At 42.4% G+C, this 19,727-nt stretch overlaps 1 protein-coding gene across 1 annotated transcript in view; it reads right to left on the reverse strand.

The window, feature by feature from the left end:
- Positions 1-19,727, reverse strand: part of LOC117502538 (exostosin-1) — an 851,279-nt gene that overhangs the window by 656,412 nt on the left and 175,140 nt on the right. The window lies entirely within an intron of this gene.

A 19,727-nucleotide genomic window follows, 5' to 3' on the forward strand; every position in this document is an offset into this window, starting at 1 on the left:
TACAGTGGAATAGTCATTCTGATTGATTGATTCTGCTTTGCTCTCTGTCTGACATCCTGCCTGCACCGGCTGCGCAGTGTCAAAATGCAAGAGGAGGAACCAGAGAGGTAAACTCAGGAAGTTACTGACAGGGAAAGATGAAGATTACAGCGTTGGACATTGATGGATTTCACGGCACACTAAGGAAGATGAGCTTCGGAACTGGGTAATGTGAATAGATGCAGGATGAACTCATGTTACATCATGTCTGAATGTGACTTGCAGTGTACAATGGAGTGCCTGAACCTCAGAGGTTGCTTGTGGGGGGTTGATGTGGTGGCTCTGTGAGTCAAACCTCTTAGGTCAAGGTTAACCATCTTTGAGCTTGTCCAAGGTCTGTGTCCCAAGAATGGTCCCTGTGAATTTGAGGACCCTGGCAGTAATAGGGATACATTTATGCTGAGCACATACAGATGGGCGGATGGACGGATGGATACAAAGCCTTCGCAATACCCTATGGCCACATTTTGGCCTTGGTTGAAAATACAAACTCAATGCGCACTGTACAAAGAGTGTTGAAAAGGACTGATGTAATATTTACCTCATTTTGTCCACTATGGTGGCAGCTTGTTAGTTAGTTAACCCTCTGGGGTCCGAGGGCATTTTTTGGACAGTTCACTCGCCTGGCATAAATGTTTGATTATTGCTGTTAACAGCTCTCCCTGCATCCCACAATCAAGTTTTATGTCTCTTTTTTCAGGACAACATGTGCTTTCAGAATATATGTTTTTGTTGTGTGTTATAAGTGTAATAAAGGTTTATAATCAGAAATAAGAAAGGAAAAAATAAAGCGAAAAATAATTTCCACACACATTATTCAAAACACACAGCAAACTATAATAAACAACTGTTTTGACACTTTATAAAGGTAATTTGAGGTCTTGTGTGAAAGACTGCACAACAAAAAGGTTCAAACAATAAACACAAATGCACCCTTTGAACAATATATACAAAATGGTCTATGCGTTTTGTTGTCCATTGATATGGTAAACAGTGCTTTACGCTGAGGAAGCAACAGAGTTATCCAGTAACATTCACATGCTAGTGGACAACTAGTGGAGCAATCCTGAGAGTTACACACTCTTTGTTTGAGCACGTGAGATTGTCATCAGACGTCTGCTCTGTCTGCTTTCACTTTCACTGTGTGTACTCAGTGGAGCACCCAGGGGGCTATTCAAATGGGCCAACTAGTAACATATCACTCCTAAAAACGATCTTTGGCTTTTCACGTGAGGTAAATCTGCCCTACGGTGAACCAATTCCGATTGGACACTCACGTTGCACACGGCATCACACAGCTTCTATGAGGAGTACAAAGATGGCCGATGGCTGGCTCAAAAGTCCGCAGAGTTAACTTTTCAGCACTAAAAGAGTAAGTTTCTATCTCATATCATTAAAAAGCTATTTATAATTTAGTAAAGCTTGGTCTTAACTGTTGTATACGACGGCGTAGACCCCAGAGGGTTAATGCAAGTGAGTTACTGGTTGCTGGCGTAACAGTAATCGGCACACAGATTACTTTAACAGTAGTTTAGTGACAAGTGCAAGCTCAATGCATGAGATGTGACGCACCAATGTTACATGTGCTTTCGGTGATAGCCCTCTTCCAACACTCTTCAGAACACAGGTGACGTTATGGAGTGTTTTTTCCAGGGGTCACCAACCTACTCCTGGAGGGCACCTGCCCTGCATGTTGTCTAACTCTCCCTGTTTCACTCCCAGGCAATTAACTCTATCAGGTGTGTTCAGCCAATCAAGAGCTGGAAAACACCATTTTAAAAAATCTGGTGTAACGTAGTAGATAGACGTGGAAAACATGCAGGGCAGGTGCTCTCCAAGAACAGGGTTGGTGACCCCTGGGCCAGGTTTCATAAAGCAGTCTAATCTTGTTTAGTCGAATAAACTCACTTAGTTGACTAATTTTTTGACATTAGTCATTGCACAACACAGTCTGCTAAAATTTCACATTACTCGACTAAAGTTTATTAGCCTGGTACAGAGGAGGCTAATCTTATTTTAGCTGACAAAACTTCAGTGTCTTACATACAAAATGGCAGTGATCATGTACCATTTGATGAAACACTCAAGAGCACCCCTACATCACTCGTATTCCTCCAAAAGTAGAGCTTCCTCCACTTTTGGCCATCGCTGTAGCATGCGACTATCATGTGATGCATTTGTGACAGTTCTCACATCAGCCACCAGGTGTCGCTGTTATGCTGAGCAGCATTGTGTGCAGAAAAAGGCTTGACAGAAGTGCTGTAGTTTAGATTAGACAGACCTTTATTGATCTCTTGGGAAGACTCTCTCAGGGAAATTGAGGTTCCAGCAGCATTATATAGCAGCACACAGGGCAAGAAGCACACAGAGTATCAAAAGTAAAAGTAAAAAAAAAAAGTTTGCAAATATCAATATAAGTACACAAATATAAATACCAGACATACCGATTAATACTGGTTTACTGGCTACTACTGTTCCTCTCCTTCCTGTCCTCTGTCTTCCTGTTATTGTAGTATGTAGAACAACAACTGCGAGTCTAAAAGCTAAGCATGTCCTTCTGCAGTTCATATGTGTCCATAAATGTTAATAAAGCCTGTTAACAAAATAAAGGCTGGATAGTTCATGACAACGACCAACCCACAAGTAAACAAAACTCTCGCGCATTGGAAGCATTTCTTGGCAACGACACTTGCAAGGCCACTTTGACCATGAAAATCATCCACTAACATAAAATGGCTAATCTACAAGTTTAGCCATTGATGTGAAACAGAGATTAGACGGATAATGTTGGGTGACTAATCTTAGTTGAAGTCGACTAAAAGATCAGATTGCTTTTAGAAACCAGGCCCTGGTTTATTCAGTATATATCATTTATCTTTGTGTATAGCTCCCTTGGATGATCTGTATCGTGATTTGATGTCATATAAATAAAAATTTAATTGAACTGAAACTGACTATCATGGTTGATCCATCTGACAAAGCTGATCTGAACAGTATACTTATGACAAAACAGATCAATAACCACACATTACAAGTCTGATCAAGTTGACCTGATTTTTTTAAAGTTTTCACATTTTCCTGTGTGGTTCATTTTCTAGACTTAATTTAATTAAACCCCAGTCCGTGCCCACATGTGATTCCAGTGCATGTCGGCATTGTTTGCACTGATGCTACACGGTGTGGTGCACTGTGGGAGTTCTGTCAGCTGTCAGCCCTACGTGCACCCATCTGTGTGTCTGTGCTGTCACCACTGTTGTGGAGCAGATGGTAGTTTTCTTCACAAATTTGTTGTTGTCAATCTGGTGATAGAGACAATAGCAATTAAATATGCTGATAATCTGATCAAATAAATGTAGCAGAATTAATAGAAAAAAATAAAATTTGATTTTCTTGAATGTTTATTCTATAAAATTTGCAAGGTGTTGTGTAAGGATAGTAATTGTCGCTTCTAAGCTCTGGTTTGAGGATGTTTTCCCTGCATTGATAACAACGTACAACTTGGAGAGCAGAAATGTAGACGAGTGGGTGAGTGAATGTTAAGTGAATAATTCAAATAAATAAATCTTATAATTTTGTAACTCACAAATTAAAAGCACAAATGATGGCAAACGCTGACAGGACAGTGGGGTAAAAAAGTATTTAGTCAGTCCCTGATTGTGCAAGTTCTCCTACTTAGAAAGATGAGAGAGGTCTGTAATTTTCATCATAGGTACACTTCAACTGTGTGAGACAAAATGAGAAAAAAAAAAATCCAGGAAATCACACTGTAGGATTTTTAAAGAATTTATTTGTAGATTATGGTGGAATATTTGGTCAATAACAAAAGTTCAACTGAATACTTTGTAACATAATCTTTATTGGCAATGACAGAGGTCAAATGTTTCTTGTAAGTCTTCACCAGGTTTGCACACACTGTAGCTGGTATTTTGGTCCATTCCTCCATGCAGATGATCTCTAGAGCAGTGATGTTTTGGGGCTGTCGCTGGGCAACATGGACTTTCAACTCCATCCACAAATTTTCTATGGGGTTGAGGTCTGGAGCCTGGCGAGGCCACTCCAGGACCTTGAAATGCTCTTTACAGAGCCACTCCTTTGTTGCCTGAGCAGTGTGTTTGGGATCATTGTCATGCTGGAAGACCCAGCCACGTTGCATCTTCAATGCTGTCACTGATGGACGTAAGTTTTGTCTTAAAATCTCATGATACATGGCCCCATTCATTTTTCCCTTAACACGGATCAGTCGTCCTGTCCCCTTTGGAGAAAAACATCCCAAAAGCATGATGTTTCCACCCCCATGCTTCACAGTAGATATGGTGTTCTTGGAATGCAACTCAGCATTCTTCTTCCTCCAAACACGATGAGTTGAGTTTTTACCAAAATGTTCTATTTTGGTTTCATCTGACCACATAATATTCTCCCAATCCTCTTCTGGATCATCCACATGCTCTCTGGCAAACTTCAGATGGGCCTGGACATGTACTGGCTTAACCAAGGGGACACGCCTGGCACTGCAGGATTTGAGTCCCTCTCTGCGTAGTGTGTAGCCTTTGTTACTTTGGTCCCAGCTCTCGCAGGTCATTCATCAGGTTCCCTCCGTGTAGTTCTGGGATTTTGTTCACCGTTCTCAGGATCATTTTGACCCCACGGGATGAGATCTTGCGTGGAACCCCAGATCGAGGGAGATTATCAATGGTCTTGTATGTCTTCCATTTTCTTACAGTCGCTCCCACAGTTGATTTATTCACACCAACCTGCTTGACTATTGTAGATTCACTCTTCCCAGCCTGGTGCACATCTACAATTTTCTTCCTGGTGTCCTTCGACAGCTGTTTGGTCTTGGCCATGGTTGAGTTTGGAGTCTGACTGTTTGAAGCTGTGGATAGGTGTCTTTTATAAAGATAATGAGTTCCAACAGGTACCATTAATACAAGTAACAGGTGGAGGACAGAAGAGCTTCTTAAAGAAGAAGTTACAGGTCTGTGAGAGCCAGAAATCTTGCTTGTTTGTGGGTGACCAAATACTTATTTTCCACCATGGTTTACAATTAAATTCTTTAAAAATCCTACATTGTGATTTTCTGGATTTTTTTTCTTCTCATTTTGTCTCTCACAGTTGAAGTGTAACTGTTGTGAAAGTGTAGTGACACGGACCCACAACAGGGGGCGGAAATGAACGGACAATAGATGAGCCAAAAGATAACAATTTAATGTTGTGAATGTGCACAACAGACTACAGACAATTGCAGATTTAGAATCAAGTCAAATATACAAAGGTGACGTGTGGGCAGGCTCAAGGATAGAAGATGTCTGTCCAGAGAAGAGCCGGGCCCCACACGATTTCCAATGCCCACGGATCTGGAACACACCGGAGCCGCCAAGTCCCGAGTCCCCAGGTGGCCACCGTCTCCAGCTGTCAGATCTGGTACTGCTGGCAGGAAGTAGAAACAGTTTAATGGTGGGTGTGTGCACACCCAGCAAACAGTCAGCAAACACAATTCCTCTTCTGGTGGGAAAAACACCTCCACCTCAAACACAAGAACACAGTTCGTGCAGTCCTTATGGAAATACTTATCAAGTTTGGAGTGAGGAGCGAAATGCGTCAACTCCTCCCAAAATCCACAAACTCGGCTATCATCCACAACTTGGCTTCTAGCTGTAAGTATATCACAAGGAACAACTGCAAAGGTTCAGACATAAGCAATGTGCATTCAGCACAAAACGGCTGAGAGTTTAAGAGGTAGAACGATATCTCAGCAGCAAGGTGGAGTGGCTACCCGGCTTTTGTGGAGATGGTGGTGATGAGTGACACCTGGTGATGATGGTGAGTGACAGCTGTCACCCCCGGTTGCTCCTGCGATGCGGTTGTGCCCCCTCGTGCCTGAAGCCCGCACTTCAGGCAGGGCACCCTCTGGTGGTGGGCCAGCAGTACCTCCTCTTCAGAGGCCCACACAACAGGACCCCCCCCCCCCCTCAACGGGCGCCTCCTGGTGCCCGACCCGGCTTGTCAGTGTGACGGTTGTAGAAGTCGGCCAGGAGGGCTGGGTCCAGGATGAAGCTCCTCTTCACCCAGGAGCGTTCTTCGGGTCCATACCCCTCCCAGTCCACCAAATACTGGAACCCCCGGCCCTTACGACGGATGTCCAGGAGCCTGCGAACAGTCCAGGCAGGCTCCCCGTCGATGATCCAGGCAGGACGCGGCGCCAGTCCGGGGGTGCAGAGGGGTGAAATGTGGTGAGGTTTGATGCATGACACATGGAAGACTGGGTGGATCCGCAGTGAAGCTGGGAGTTGTAGCTTCACTGCGGTAGGACTGAGGATCTTGAGGATTTTGAACGGTTCGATGTAGCAGCCTTTCAATTTTGGTGATTCCACCTGTAAGGGGATGTCCTTGGTGGAAAGCCATACCTCCTGCACAGGCTGGTATGCAGGGGCCGGGGAACGCCGGAGGTCTGCATGGGCCTTGGCCCTCGTCCAGGCCTTCAGCAGGGCAGAGCAGGCGGTGCGCCACACCTGACGGCATCTGCGAAGGTGGGCCTGGACTGAAGGGGCACCGACCTCTCCCTCCACCACTGGAACAATGAGGGCTGATACCCCAAACACACCTCAAATGGGGAGAAGCCGGTGGCAGAGGACACTGGCTGTTATGAGCGTACTCGATCCAGGCAAGATGGTCACTCCAGGCCGCCGGGTGCGCGGAGGTCACGCAGCGGATGGCCCTGTTCAAGTTCATGGTTCGCCCCGCTCTGCCTGTCCATCATCTGTGGATGATACCCGGCGAGAGGCTCACGGTGGCCCCCAGTTCCCTGCAGGAACTCCTCCAGACTGAGAGGAGAAACTGAGGACCATTGATCCGAGGACAATGTCAGTTGGTATCCCATGCAGACGTACAACGTGGTCGACCAGGAGGTCTGCGGTCTCCTGGGCTGTTGGGAGCTTTGGGAGGGCCACGAGTTTTGGGTCTGCCTTGCCCCTGGCACAGGTGGTACAGGCCTGGACGTATTCCCGGACGTCGGCCTCCATGGACGCCCACCAGAAGCGCTTGACGTGACCACTGCCACGGTTCTTCGCACCCCTGGGTGACAGGAGAGCTTGGAACCGTGACAGAAGTCAGGACTGCAGCTCTGGCCTCTGGTGGGACGTACAGTCAGTTTCTTTGGGCCGGTCCCCGGGTCTGGGCTCCGTGCCAGGGACTCCTGGATGGTCTTCTCCACGTCCCAGGTGAGCGTGGCCAGATAGTGGACTCGGGGATGATTGGTTCCGGAGGATCTGACAGCTCCGTTTTTGACCTCCTCTTCATGTACCCGGGACAAGGCGTCGGATTCTCTGGTTCTTGGTCCCGGGGCGGTAGGTGATCTGGAAGTCAAAACCCGAAGAACAGTGACCAGCGGGCTTGCCTGGGGTTCAGAGCTTGGCGGTCCGGATGTACTCCAGGTTCCGATGGTCCGTGAAAACCGTTGGGAATGGCTCCGCAGCTCCCTCCAACAGGTGTCTCCACTCCTCAAGAGCCTCCTTCACAGCAATGGAGTTCCTGATTGCCCACGTCATAGTTCCGTTCTGCCAGGGTCACCTGCGGGAAAAATAGGCACAAGGGTGGGAGAACCTTATCGGACTCCCTGCTCTGGGACAGCATGGCTCCTATCCCTGAGTCAGAGGCATCCACTTCAACGACGAACTGGCGGCTAGGATCGGGCTGCACAGAACTGGTGCAGTTGAGAACCGGCATTCAACTCCCTAAACGCGGCTTTGCACCGATCCGACCAGGTGAGGGGACTTTTGGGGAGGTCAGGGCTGTCAGGGGGCTAACCACCTGACGTAGCCCCTTAATGAACCTCCTGTAGAAATTTGTAAAGCAGAGGAACTGTTGCAGCTTCCTATGGCTTGTCGGTTGGGGCCAATCTCTCACCACCGCCACCTTAGCCGGATCAGGGGCGACGGAGTTGGAAGAGATTATGAACCCCAGGAAGGACAAAGAAGTACTCTGGTGGTGGGCCAGCAGTACCTCCTCTTCAGCGGCCCACACAATAGTAACTATGATGAAAATTACAGACCTCTCTCATCTTTCTCAGTAGGAGTCCTTGCACAATCAGGGACTGACTAAATACTTTTTACCCCACAGTACATCTGGTGGACTTTAATGCACAAGACTGATCGAAAAAGCAACTTTGTTTTGCCCTACATAATATCCCATAATTGAATCTGCCCACCTGTTGGATAACTTATTAATCTGCCTCATCAACACTAATCACCTGTATGTATTAATGTATAGTTGTGGTCAGAATTACTGGCGCCCCTATATTGTATGTACACCTTTTAAAATATGGTTAGAAATAATGCAAACAAAGCAATTCTGTTTAATCATGATAAAATACATGAATAAAACATATGCTGGACAGTTACTGGCAGCCTTTGATGAATTTATAGTAAATTATCAATTTTAAAGCCAGTTTTCATTAGACAGGTCAGGGTATAGATACATGAAGCAAGTCAAGTCACTGAATTTGTCTTGGACATTATTACATTAATCTTTAAGAACTACAAATAGTATGGTACTCTTTAGTAATCTGTCTGGAGGAGACAGTTCCCAAAAAATGTGTAGTGTGTAGTGAGCGCCTTTTGTGGCAGCACCCTCACATTGGGGTGAATGTGAGGCATTATTTGTAAAGTGCTGGAGCATCTGATGTAGATGGAAAAGTGCTATATAAATGCAGTCCATTTTATTTGCTGAAACGTGAGAAAACCAAAGCTCAAGCTTTGTGGGCATAATGTATAAGCCTTGAGATGTTTAAAGCTCTCTGGGATCCATGGGTATGCCGGCACCTCCCAACTCTGTCTTTCATCATATATCTATGAACAGGTCAGCAACAGAATGTCAGAGACTTCATTGACCACTTTGTGAAAATACTGTATGCCACCCCTTATTTCAATCCCTGTTATAGACAATCTTTGCTTCACAGCTAACTCCTAGACTCCAGAGAAGGTCAGATGGCTTTGTATTTATTGAAAGTTTGCTGCTGCCAGAGGCTTCAGCCAGAGCACAGTGTGTCCCTAGAGAATTCACAGTGACCCATGCCACTAATTACTGATAACGCTAGAAGAACGGTTCCTGTCAATCTGAGAATACTTATTATTATAATTCTACAGAGAAAGCAAATTGTCCTGGAAAACACATGAAGAGACCTTTTTTCCCAGGATCAACAAGCACCCCCCACCCCACCCCCACCCTTCCAATGAAGCAAATGGACATTTTTGTAACTTCATTTTTCATCACTGAGCAACACTTATATACATTTTGTATAGAACGAAGACATTATACCTCCAGATGGAATGCTGTGATTTTATTGATATTATTAAATGTATTATTATTATGATTTTTGACCATAACTCTGCTATTGCCAGTTCCCAGTGGTTGATGCTGCTGCAATACACTGCACATATATTTTTATCTTTTTTGTAGCTTATTTATGCATTGTTTTGAATTTTTTTCAAATATTACACTACTTATGTTACCTGAAAAATTTGGACAAGCCATTTCCAAACACTAACATACTAACACAGTTCTTCCACATGAATAAAGATGTATCCAATTTTCTAAAAATGCATTTCTTTTTTTTTTTGTCCATGTTTGCAGCCAAATTATTTCAATACACAGTGTTCCAAAGAAATATGTGGCATACACTGAAAGCTGAGATTGTTGTCAGCATTTCGATAGGAAGTATATTATTATACATTATACAAAATAAAATGTTACTTAAAAAATATGGAAATTATTGAAAGTATGGAAAAGTTGAGCAAAATACGCCTGGATCCAAGAGGGTTAAAAGAAACAACAACTCTGCTTTTTCCATTAGTGAATGACAGTTTTAACAAATACACAAAATATTTCCCAGTAGCCTTGAGGTGCTTTTGTTTTGAAATGGAGAATCGACATGTGCTGCGTCTACAATGACAGTGATAGAAATTGAGACACTACAACCATGTAACAACTCTTCAAGGTTGAACAAGCTGATCTATAGCTGAACAAGGTGTCTGCCCTCAATAGCAGATAACGTCAGCATGAACTATGGAAGAAGAAACGTCTTTAAATCACTTAAATGGTCCCAAAATGAATATGTTCCTGCCATTTCTTGGTTCACTATTGCACAATGCATCCAGGCATGCCACAGTAAACTGAACATTTATGTTGAAAATGTTACACTTATGGTTATAGTCATTTTAACATCTCGGGAAGCAGGACAGCCCAGTTTAAAGGACTTCATGCAATGCGATCATTTGTGGCATGGTTGACAAGGTGATTGTCATTACCGCACAGCCGCTGACAGGATACTTAAGCACAGGAAATCTCTGAGCAAAGAGTTGCTGAGTGTAAGTGACAAAGAATGCCTCAAAATTCTGTTGATATGCTTTGGTTGCGAAAATAAGCCTGCAATGTGATGGCAACCTGTTTACGTGCTCAGGCATGGACCAAAACAATTGACAGAGCCAACTAATTATGCATCATTGTTGTCTGTTAGCCAACGAGTGATCAAAAACAGCAAGCTGACAGGACCTTATTTTTGGTTTCGCTGCTGACACTAATGCATCAGTGCCAATTAGAAAATATTTTGTCACTGAACATAATTAGAAAACAACATATTTGAAACTGTGTGTACTGGGGGGGTGGGGGTTATCCTGAAAATTTGGAGAAATTTTTGCGTGAATTGGTGCATTTTCAGTCAATTCAACCCAGCAATAAACTCTTTTGTGTTTAGTTCTGGTGACAGTATTTGCAGAAACAGTCTTACATCAGTTTTACCACATTCCCTTGCTCTACTCTTGACAAAACGCCACACATTTCTCCTCCTCAACTTTCAACACCTCTCACAATATTACTCACAATATTATCCTGTAATAGATTTTCAAACCTAAAGTGAAGATTTCTTGGCATTTGTGGCAGGCAGCTGATTCGTAGCCTTGACGTCCATTGACCCATGGATGTCTCCATGATGTCCAACGTATTACGAAGCTGCTCCTTCCTTTATTTTTTGCAAAATTTGCTTACAAAGACGGCCACATCTATGTTTATTACTGAAACTCACTTGACCTTGCATGCACACAGTCTTTCTCACTCGCCAAATGGTTGCACTGTTCACTAAAGAGGAAACATGCAGGGGAGACTCAAATGATGGTGCACTTATAGATTGGATGTGAATCCACAAACTCTGTGCACTGGTCTCACATTTTCCAGAGGATCCAGTTGTGCAGTGATGACAAAATCTGCACTCTCGTGAAGTGTTGGATAATTGCTTGGCATCCATATCTGTGGCTTTAGACAGCGATGATGCCACCCACTTCAATTTAGCAGGAACTATCATTTTAAATGCAAGATATCTGTAAAAAGGAAATGAGTTTAGTGATGTACTGTATGTCAAGGTTGCAGTGATTGGATAATATTGCAAAGTGGCACAGTATTCACAGGAACTGGCTAAATTTGTATTAACTGCTGTGAGCACAATATCACAACTGTCTGCAAGGACTGAACTTTGACCAACCAAATTTGTTTTAATTAATAAATAAAATCTGACAAGCTTATTGAAATAGAACAATTGGCTCATGCATGCATTCATTCATTTTGTGCAGCTTATCTGGGTCCAGGTCACAGTGCATCAGATCAAGCAGCTTAAATTAATGCGGGAATACTCAATTAAGGACGTACTACTAATAAAGTATTCACAATTGAATTGCATTGCTTGAAGCTGCCTCCTGAGTATTTCACTTTGTGAAATTCAGATCACAACTATTGAACTGAGAATTGTTTTCAATTATTTCAGTGAAAGAAATTAATATATATATATATATATAAAGTGATATATATAAAAAAGCAAGGTCTGTTAGAAAAGTATCCGACCTTTTTATTTTTTGCAAAAACCTGATGGATTTGAATCACGTGTGCTTGCATGAGCAAACCTTGAACCTTTGTGCGCATCCGTGAACTTTTTCACGCCTGTCGATTGCATCATTTGCTGGCAAGCAGCCTTTGTGTGAGGTCGTGTGTAGTGCTCTAGACAGATTTTCATTGCAAGGAAAATGACAGAATGACTGGAGCAGCGCTACTGCATCAAATCTTACCAGAAACTGGGTGACAGCCAGGTGGAAACCATTCAGAAGATTCAGACGACTTTCGGTGGCTTTTCAGTCGTGTGACTATACGAGAAATTGTGGAAGAGGTGGGCATGTCACAGCATGTCCTGTGAGACTTCAACATGAAGGTGCTTTTGCTCCGTCGTCAGCAGCTTCGGCACGAATTTCACCGCCACTCCTTTTCATGGCCAATTCTTCTGTCACAGTGGAATGTGCCGAAAAAGTGCTGATGTCCACCTCTTCCGCAATTTCTCGGATAGTCACACGACGGTCCCGCATCACCACAGCGTTCACTTTGGAAATGATCTGGTCATTTCAGTATGTTGATGGCCAACCGGAGCGTGGCTCACTCTCCACCATTGTGCAGACATCTTTAAACCAGTTGTACCGCTCCTTAATCTGTGTGATGCCGTCACTGAAAGCCGTCTGAATCTTCCGAATGGTTTCCACCTGGCTGTCGCCCAGTTTCTGGCAAAATTTGATGCGGTAGCGCTGCTCCAGTCATTCCGCCATTTTCCTTGCAATGAAAATCCACCAAGAGCACAACACACGTCCTCACTCAAAGGCTGCTCATGCAAGCACACGTGATTCAAATCCATCAGGTTTTTGCAAAAAATAAAAAGGGTCAGATACTTTTCTAACAGACCTCGTACACTCAGCTACATGGGATGTACAGCCAGAGCCCAGGTCTGAATAAATAAGGGAGACGTGTCAGATAGAACATCCAGCGTAAAACTTACCAAATCAAAGATGCAGGACACAAATCGACTTTCCGTACTGGATTGGTCGAGGCCTGGATTAACAAATACCACCACCAGTGCTTTTGTCACGCGGGGTGCTGGTGGAAATTGGAGTGTGGTTAAGCAAAGAAAAGGAGGTGGAGAACGAGGCAGCGGGACAAGAGGAAAGTTCGAAGTGTCTACGATTTGGTGTGATCCTCTCCTCCACGCGCCCCTTGGGTTTTCAGTGTGTGTGTGTGTGTGTGTCCTCCCTTGTCTGTCTTATGTGTGGGTCCCTGGTGTTCATGTTTCTGTGGTTCTCATGGTGCCTTAAGGGTCTTTCACACTGAATGCTTTCAGGGCATTAAACCTCTAAAACCTATTATTTTCTATAAAAAAATGTGTCTTTGATGCGTCGTGACAGTACCTTCATGGAAAAAAAAATCCTGTCTTGCAAATTAAATAACAAAAAACAAGATGAAAAGATTATCAGATCCAAATTTGGTTCAGAACTGTATGTAATACCCAAGAACCACCCAACCACAGAATTAGGTTAAATTCCACCTTCTACCTTTTGAGGTATTGTGTTCTAAAATAAGTCGACAAGATACATCCCTCTCCAACATGTGGCGGAATAAAAAAGGTGATATTTCCAACACCACAATCTTTAAGAGTAATGATTGTGAATTTCATAAAAGTGCCAGACAACGACCAGAATGATGGCAGAGCCACTTTATCCAAGTGGGAGAGAGACACATTAACCTTAAACTGATATTTAAATGTCAGGATTGTACGTGTATGTGTACTATGAACATATAGAGGATGTAATTCAGAAGAGGCTTACCCTTTCCAGCTGCATATTAGATCAGATTATGCAGCCTGAGATGGCTCATTGCTGAGGCCAATATTATAATCAATTAGGTCCAATTACCAAAGGTCCAGGTCTACACAAGCTCAATCTTCTTATGCATTCAGTTGACTTTGTCAAAGTCAACTGTGTCAGTTTGAGTCACACATAGCGATGTCTGTATTGGGGCATTTGAACAAGTGATTTTTTTTTTAATGGTGTTACAATTGATTTTTCTCATAAGTCCCCCAGGCTGCTCCCTTGTTTAATGCCCCGGTCACACGGCGATAGCTGGACGAAGGATAAAAAGTCAAAAATTGTGGGGAAAAGGTGGACGAAAGATCCTGCACTTTTTCTATCACCAAAATAAAAGGAACAAAACAAAACCGAAACTAACGAAAGAAAAACAAAGCAAACGTTAACCTCGATACTTTAACCCTCTGGGGTCCGAGGGCATTTTTTGGACAGTTCACTCGCCTGGCATAAATTTTTTATTATTGCTGTTAACAACTCTCCCTGCATCCCACAATCAAGTTTTGTGTCTGTTTTATTTTTTCAGGACAACCTGTTCTTTCAGAATATATATGCTTTTGTTGTGTTTTATAAGTGCAATAAAGGTTTACAAACAAAAATAAGAAAGAAAAAAGTATAGCGAAAAATAATTTTCCACACACATTTATTCAAAACACAGCAAACTATAATAAACAACAGTTTTGACACTTATAAAGGTAATTTTAGGTTTTGTGTGAAAGACTGTGCAACAAAAAGTTCAAACAATAAGCACAAATGTACATTTTGAACAATATATACAAAATGGTCTATGCGTTTATGCACCAGTCTGAGGAGCAGCCCCTCTCTCTCACCCCATTGATATGGTAAACAGTGCTTTACGCCAGAGGGAGAGAGCCACAGAGTAATCCAGTAACATTCAAATGCAAATGAGTGGAGCAATCCTGATAGTTACACATTCTTTGTTTGACCACGTGAGATTGTCATGCGAGGCTCTCCGTCTGATTGTCATGCGAGGCTCTCCGTCTGCTTTCACTTTCGCTGTGCGTAATGGTGCAGGGCGCACTGGAGGAATTAGGGGACTATTCAAACTGGCAAACTAGTAAGATATCACTCCTGAAAACGATCTTTGGTTTATCACGTGAGGTAAATCTGCCCTACGATTGGATTTTGGAAAACCATGTGACGGTGAACCAATTCTGATTAGACACTCACATTGCGCACATCATCACACAGCTTCTATGAGGAGTACAAAGATGGCCGACGGTGGATCGAAAGTCCACGGAGTTAACTTTTCAGCAAAAAAAGTAAGTTTCTATCTCATATCATCAAAACGTTATTTATAATTTAGTAAAGCTTGGTCCCAGCCATCGTATATGATGGTGTCAGCCCCAGAGGGTTAAACAAAATCAAACCTAAACATTTACAATGACGTGACCGAAAGCGGGTAAACCGAGTGCAGCCTTTCCGCAGTAGTTGCAGGTGCAAGATTTTGTTTGTCTTCACAACAAGTTTTGTTTGTCTTCACATTCTGAGTTCTTGCGTCATTTCTGCACCTTGTTGTACACTTTATCTGTGATAGTACTTGTCCTGACAAGTACCTTTGATGGTCCATGGCATCAGCCACGTGGAACTGTCCATGTCAGACAAAGGCTACTCCCGAAGACACACACACACGCAGGTCAGCCACCAACGATGCATAAATATTTAAAGTATTTGATAAAACATTCTTAATGTTAATGTTTATGTATGAAAATGTTGCTTTTCATTCCAAAAATGAGCGATTCATTAACGATACAAGGATGTGTCGTTCAGCTCGTCGAAGCTTTAGTTATTGATTGGTTCAGATGTCGTTGTATTTGTCAACCTTTGTTCAATATATCGGACTTGGGAGGTTGAACAAACTTGGACGAAAGTCAAACAAAACGCTAACGTTACTAAAACTAAGTAAGCAATAAGAAACTGTCAAAATGAAAGCAAACAAAGTACTGACAAACTAAGGTTGCCGAGGGTTATTCGTTCAGATTTTTCAACAGTTTAAATATTCTGACGAAGTGCCAGCTTTGCCACAGCAGATCCACCTTTGTGTTGATTTGGCACACGTTTTACGCCGAATGCCCATTACAACATTACATGGAGAAATGTGGTTTGAACCAGGAACCTTCCGCGTTGAAACCCAGTGCACTAACCACTTGTCCACCACCCCAGCCTCCTATAAGTGATTTTGCTACCTTACAAAAACGTTGAGTTTTGTGTTGCTGTCCCACGCAAACACAAATGTGTGAACTGAAGTAAATTTTGTTCAATAGAGGATTCAAAAAGTTTTTCATTTTTTGTGTCATTTTCTTGTTTGTTATGCAGCTATTGCATTTCATGAAGCCTCAGTCATTTCAGAGATTTTAAGAGTTTATTTAACCTTTTTACTGGTCATTTTATTCGACTAATCTGATGTTAAAGACAAACTGCAAAATACCCAAATTAAAAGTCATCAAAAGTATGGTAAACTTGTAAATCAACAACGAGGGAAATCTATCCACCCACTTTCTGAACCCACATATTCCTGTTGAGGGCCAGGTGGCCGCTGGAGACGTTCCAGCTGACGTTAACTTGTTTTGTTAAAGTTAAATTGTCAGAAATATCATGCTGATACACACACACACACACACATACATACACCATCCTCAAGAACAAAGAAACCAGAACAGAAGGTTAGTCTATGACAGCCCTATTATTAATATTTTGTTTTGTCTTATTAACTATTAATTGCTATTTTTATTTCATTATTAGGACTCCAAGTGTGTCGGGACCAGTGCTTGCTTTATTTATTTATTTTTATCCTACCACACTAAATGTGGTACATCATACTGAAGTGAAATTTTCTAAACCAGTCCAGAACCCTGTGCATACCTCAGTTATAAATAATAATAATATTAACAATACACCATTAGGGGGTGCCTTACCAGCAAAATTGTGTTTTAGCCTGTAACTCCCAAATCGTGCATCATACACTCAGAATTCTTGCAAATGTTCGCTGGATTAAACTGAAATCTCCTAACATGCCACTGCCTAGATGGCAACATTTAGAGCCGCCTTATTTGAGCTTCATTAACACACTGCAGAAAACTTGTGGGTGACATCACATTGGTTTGTCCAGTATATATACAGTCTATGTCCAGAACTCAGGGCAGCCAAGCAAGGCACTAGCACATACTCCCAGACATGACCTTACCCGAACTGCTGGAGTTTGTACAGTAAAAATCCACAGTAACATCTTGTGTCACTGTGTAAAGTTCAACTGTATATTGCAATGCATCATGAATCCAAAATAATTACAGCAGCTGAAAAAAAATAATAATAATATGTTTTTGGATGTTGGATGTTGGATCGTGCATGTGCACACGTGCTCATGCACGAGGACGTGCACGCTTGCATGTGTGTGTGCGTGTGCATGTGAGAGTGCAATGGTACCAAACGTATGGAACCAAATTTGCACTCTAAATGGAACCAAGCCGCACTCTGAATGCAATGCAACACAAATGGGATGAATTAATCCATGTCATGTGACACACAAAGCACCAATCAAATGACAAGAATCCACTCAGCCGTTATATAATATGATACTATGCTTTCTACCCTTTCAAATTAATTTTATTAGTAAACAGAGCAGGTCGCTGCCTCAACTTTAGCTAAAGTCTGGGTCTTGAATGAACTCTGTAGGAACAGATCCAATGAGTGGCTCTATGAACCCCCCCCCCCAACAACCCCCTCCCCTCCTGATGGTGGACTGGACACCTGCATGGGCTCTCGTCAATTCTTGTTGCGTTGTGTTCTGTACTGTAATCCTTTTAGATAGAATGGTCCCAGCAGTAGGTCACCCCTTTGAGTCTGGTCTGCTTGAGGTTTCTTCCTCAATATCATCAGAGGGAGGTTTTCCTTACCACTGTCACCTGTGTGCTTGAGTTAGGGGTCGGTCAGGTTAGACCTTACTTGTGTGAAGCGCCTTGAAGCAGCTTTGTTGTGATTTGGTGCTACTTAAACTAAATAAATTGAAAAGAAATTGAGAATTAAAACAAATATTCCAAATATTCCATATCTGCTACTTTCAACCTTTGTGGAACTACATAAACGCAAACCAAATTTCAAACAGCACAAACAATGTTGTAAAGGACAATAAGTAGGGAGTGAGGAGAACGAACTTCACATTCCCCGACAATGACAAGAACTGGAATCGATCATGGCTCAAGGCAATTCCCGTTGTAAATATTGATGAAATCACTTGAGATTCTCGCATCTTTGCATAATACAAACACAATGGCAATGTCTAAAAACCTAGATAATATATTCATGAGAGTTTTAGGCACAATAGACAAAGAGTTGACTTAACGTGGTGCTGCCACCTCTCTGAGATTTTGCAAGATTTGCACGAGAAATGAAATCTCAATACGGCAAATGAATGGATTCTGGCAGACATTTAGATTTCCATAACAAGCCCAACTTGCACGACGTGCACCAGGCATGCGTGATGTAGCCTCATGTTCCAGCTTTCACCTCATGAAATATTCGTACCATTGAACTCATACACACTCATTATTTGTATAGTATTAAATTACGGCTATTAAAAGAATGTATTCTCATAACATACAGTATGTCATTTGAATAACCTTTGCTGTTGGATGACTAATAATTGTCAATTATTAATAGAAAATAGACTCATATTGTCATGACATGTTGATATTTAGTTATTTGACAAACCTAAAATTAAAGTTAAATTAAAATTAAAAAGTAATTTTAAACATATTCAGAACATTAAAAATCAGTTTATTTGCATGTCACTGCATGAGATTTTGCATATACGCATGTGCGTATCTATATTTCATTTCACGAGTTGGACTCGGTACAATAAGCAGAATGGAAAACAATTTGGATGTGAAAATGTATGTAAATGTACAGAAGCAGAGAGGATGCGAGTGGTGATTTATAGCATTTTTTTTCTTTACTCAAGCAAGCTCACGCCATTCTGAGCAAATGTAAATGATGCGAGTGTTAATTTGAAGTTTATTTATATTGCTGTCGCAACCCACTGGGTGTGTGTGAGCCTGCACTTCAGAAGTGTGAGCTCAGCAGGTTGCACACCACCTGTGGATTTGACAAATAGGATGTGGCACAGTGGTGCTGCTTATTAGCAGCATTTGTACAGTGTGTGTGTGTGTGTGTGTGTGTGTGTGTGTGTGTGTGTGTGTGTGTGTGTGTGTGTGTGTGTGTGTGTGTGTGTGTGTGTGTGTGTGTGTTTTAACATCTAAATGTGATCTGGGGACTTCACCTTTACCAGACCTGCAGTCAGCATTTCAGGAAAGTACACCTCACGCCACCAGCTAATGTTCCCTTACGCACTCATCTCAGCGATAACGTCTCTCCACATTACCATCTCATGATGAGAGATGATTTTGAATGCCTGCAGGTCACCGCTGCAGCAAATCAATTTATTGTTTACCAGGTTTACTGTTCAACATTTCACACTAGAAGTGCACTCAGAGGGCACATAACGTCCACTAGGTGAGAGTCGATCCTGGAGCAACCCGTGAGCGATTTTTAAGCAGACAACTCATGTTGCCTAGCTGTATAATCACTTGTCATACCTCACTCTTCTCAGAATCCCCCAAATATTTCCTGCAACCTAGAGGAGGAAAGCTGTTTGAATGGCTGCTAGAGCCTGGCTCCAAAAGCAAGCATATTCCCATAGAAGCCCATGATAAAATGTCCAACTTTGGAGGAGAAATAAACATGTTTATATCTTGATATGAAAAATGGCTGTAATCTCTATAGCTCATCAATTTAACATATTTTAACCCATAAAGTTATGAATAATTTGGGGCGTGATAACTGTAGCTGCTAGATCTTGTGGACAACCATGTCTATCATTCTTGATAACTTTATTACAAGTATTTGTATATATATATATATATATCAATCAATCAATTTTTTATATAGCGCCAAATC

This window comes from Thalassophryne amazonica, chromosome 21 (assembly GCF_902500255.1).
Source record: "Thalassophryne amazonica chromosome 21, fThaAma1.1, whole genome shotgun sequence".
Taxonomy (NCBI): domain Eukaryota; kingdom Metazoa; phylum Chordata; class Actinopteri; order Batrachoidiformes; family Batrachoididae; genus Thalassophryne; species Thalassophryne amazonica.